Source organism: Penaeus chinensis, chromosome 40, assembly GCF_019202785.1.
Source record: "Penaeus chinensis breed Huanghai No. 1 chromosome 40, ASM1920278v2, whole genome shotgun sequence".
Taxonomy (NCBI): domain Eukaryota; kingdom Metazoa; phylum Arthropoda; class Malacostraca; order Decapoda; family Penaeidae; genus Penaeus; species Penaeus chinensis.
Genome location: NC_061858.1, coordinates 13,174,926 through 13,178,457, shown reverse-complemented (window position 1 = coordinate 13,178,457; position 3,532 = coordinate 13,174,926).

The following is a 3,532-nucleotide window of genomic DNA, read 5'->3' as shown; positions in this document are numbered from 1 at the left end:
GCCCGCCAGCCACGTGAGGCCGTGGAGGGTGTCCCAGTGATCTGCTATAACTGCATGGGAAGTGGCCATGTAGCTAAGTACTGCAAGGGCAAGGTGCGCTGCGCAGCATGTGGCGAACAGCATACTACCAGGGAGTGCCGGGGAAGTGCCAGACCGTGCCCTGTGTGACGTCACCAACCGCAGAGATTTCCCGCGGCTGCCGGCGAGTTGGGGTGCAGAGGTCACCGAACTGCGCGACACGGTTTTGCAACTGGAGGAGAAGGTGAACAAGGTGATGCTGATCGTCACAGAGGGTGTCTTGGGCCTCAAAGCTACCATACTCTCTGAATTAAAGACCTCGCCCCCCCCCCCCCCTCCCTACCCGGGAGCCAGCCGAAGCAGCCGTCCCTCCTCACCCTCAGGCAGGGATGACCGCAGGCCAGACGGGGGAATCCCCCGCACAACCATGTGCCAGAAGTGACGTCACGCCATCAGACCAAGGCGAGATAAATGTGCTTGAACTTTTAAAGGAAATGAAAGCTCTGAAAGAACAAAACAATAACATAATTAATGAAATAACAACGCTGAGACAGGACATAGAAAAAAATAAAATTAACTATCATTGCTGTGATACCAGTGTTACCATTAGTGCTAAATAAACGAACGAAGAGATCCGATGTCAGATCGTCAGTGCTGATAACCAGAGTGGGCGTGTCAGAGCTGACAGCCGCCACGAACAATATCAGGATCCCTGTGACATCGAGTCCAGTGACGCTACCAGCTTCCCCGAGGTGTATCTAGCACAGCAACCAGAGGGACTGTGCTGAGAAGTGGAACAAAGCTAAGATCAAATGTTTGAAATGTTTAAAAGAACTCTTAAGTTCAAGACTTATTAATCTGTAATGAAATCAACAATCAGAAAGCTATATGTTTCTTATGTGAATCTATAATTTGTAATATTAGATGATATAACAGCATGAGGTACAGATTGCCTAATAGAGCACTACTCACTTATGGATAAACGCACAATCAAATTTACATCATAGAATATGCGTAGTATAAAGCCTAGGCTGAATGACCTAGAGTTTTACATCCGTAAACATAATACTGATGTTATTTTCGTGCAAGAACCTTTTGCTGCTGCTGCTAAGAGGAAAATAGCACCTGCAATTCAGGGATATTATTCATATGTGAATACAGCTATTGACATATGTGAAGGTAACACTGCCGCATAAATTAGTTAAAAAATCCGAGAACACTAATGTTCAATTTCATCATTTAAAAATTCAGACTGCCACTGGCTATTTTTCACTGTATAATGTATAAGCCAGATACTCCAAATTTCTGGCTAGTTCTCTCCCCAATTTTCACAACCAAAGCACGTTATGTATGGGCGACTTCAAAGCAAGGCATCCACACTTTGGAGACAACCAACGTAATACTAATGGGGAAGAATTCAAATATCTTATCAATAGTAAATCACTGACAGTATATGACACAGAAGCAGAGACTCATTTAGGAGGTGGCAGGTTAGATTATGTATTTGGCTATGACTGGTATAACACCTATGGAGTAACAACCGTTGAGAAATTTTCTCATGATCTAATCAAAGTTGTCACTGATTACTATGACACATGGGTCTGTTCACGAAAACTCTCAAAGAAAAAGAGGCCCCAGACCTCCCATGCACCGAAGTGGATCAATGACCCAAGTCTGGCCAAGGAACATAAACGGGTTCAGGAGCCAATTGTTATAAAGATAATAAGACGGCAGATAATTTGACTTCTCAACTCGATATGTCGTTTTCTCGGGCTCGAGCCAACAGTCAGAACGCAGGCATTTTTACGACAGCCGCGACGGAGAATTGAACTCGGGACCACAAGGTCTGGAGTCCAGTGCACTAACCACTGGACAATCGCGGCAGTCTAAATAAATAACTACACATATATATGTATATATATGTACATACATACATACATACATACATACATACATACATACATACAAAAATATCACTCCTACCAGAGCGAAAGCTTTAAAATATCTATTATATCTACAGTCTTTATGCTCAAGCCATAACTCCCGCATAGCTGCGGTGTTATTAACGATTCGCCAAAGTTCCCGAATGAGGAAGGAAATGCCGTCACGAAGCCAAGACGCCGCCGGGGGATGAATGCGGACGCCCAGACATTACGTCCTCTCGCCTTCCTTCTTTCCTTTTCCTTCCTTTTAAGCTCGCCTTCCTTTTCCAATATGGGTCTCTCCATAATTTTTACTTCCATTATTCCATTATATTATTCCATTATTCGTTTCGTCTGACCTTCTCTTCCTCCAGCCGAGGCACCTCATCCCTTTCATTCCTGACTTTTAATGAAATTCTAAGTCAATGAGAATGAAGCCTGACATTTTATGTTTCTTGCAGATAAAGAGCTCATTTCCCTTCTTCCCGATGGTCTGAAATGAAACCTGACGCCCTGTCCCCCGCTCGCGTCTGAACAAGCTATCAGATCTTGCCCTATACTTCTTAAAAAAAACGATCGCTCACCTTTTGCACGAAAACCCACGACTGTTCCCCTTCCTTCGATATAAAAGTTATTACTCTCATCTTTCGTAACCGTTGTAAAAGTTGCCTTCCAACCTCTACAGTTAGTAGACAAATTACTACCTCACACACAGCCGGTGCAGACGTTAACATCACACCCTCATATGGCATGAGTGTTATTTTCCCACAGTTAAGGGAACATGGAAGAATATAAATTCTTGGGCTGCTGAAAATGTCATCAAAAGCAATTCATTACTCCTTCGAACTAGTTTTAACTTTTCCATCGAGCACAGTCAGTGTCTATAGTTCTTGTACAATCGTCTATACATCAAATTTCATTGTTGAAGCATCCAATGTTCCCTTTGGGAAAGTTTTAATTTTTTTTCTCTTAAATGAAAGCTCTCTGATTCGCAATTAATAACGCGTAAGTAACATTTGTTTACATATACGTATGGACAAGAGCACAGAGAATACAAAGAAAAGGGGGAAGGGTGATTATATCACAAATCAGTAAGTCGTGTAATTTACATCCAGGTCATTGTTATCGATGGGCTCATATATGTTGGATTATTTCACAGTTTTACATGTGGGACATGTACTTTGTGATATAAGACAGTAAATAATTTATTTTAATCAAGGGGAGACGTATTATCCCTAAGAATCCTTAAGCGTTCCTGAACATATCTCAATATTCCTCTTGGGGACATGAGCTCACTGATGAATTTCCGATCCTCCATATCTGATCTCCTTCATCTCTCTCGCATTTCTGAATCCCATATCCCCCAGTCACCGTCCCCTCGACGCCCCGTTATCCAAGCACTTTCTGCGTCCTTGTGCAATATCCTGTGCTCAGTCCGCTTCAGTCCGATTAGCTCTGATTGGACTCTGTGACGTCACGCCGACGCTGCAACACGAACAGTTAGAGGCCGGCGAGTGAGGAGGCTGCGCTCGATCTCCTTACGGACGCTGCCTTCCTCCTCCCGTGCCTTCCTCCTCCGGTGCCTTCTCCTC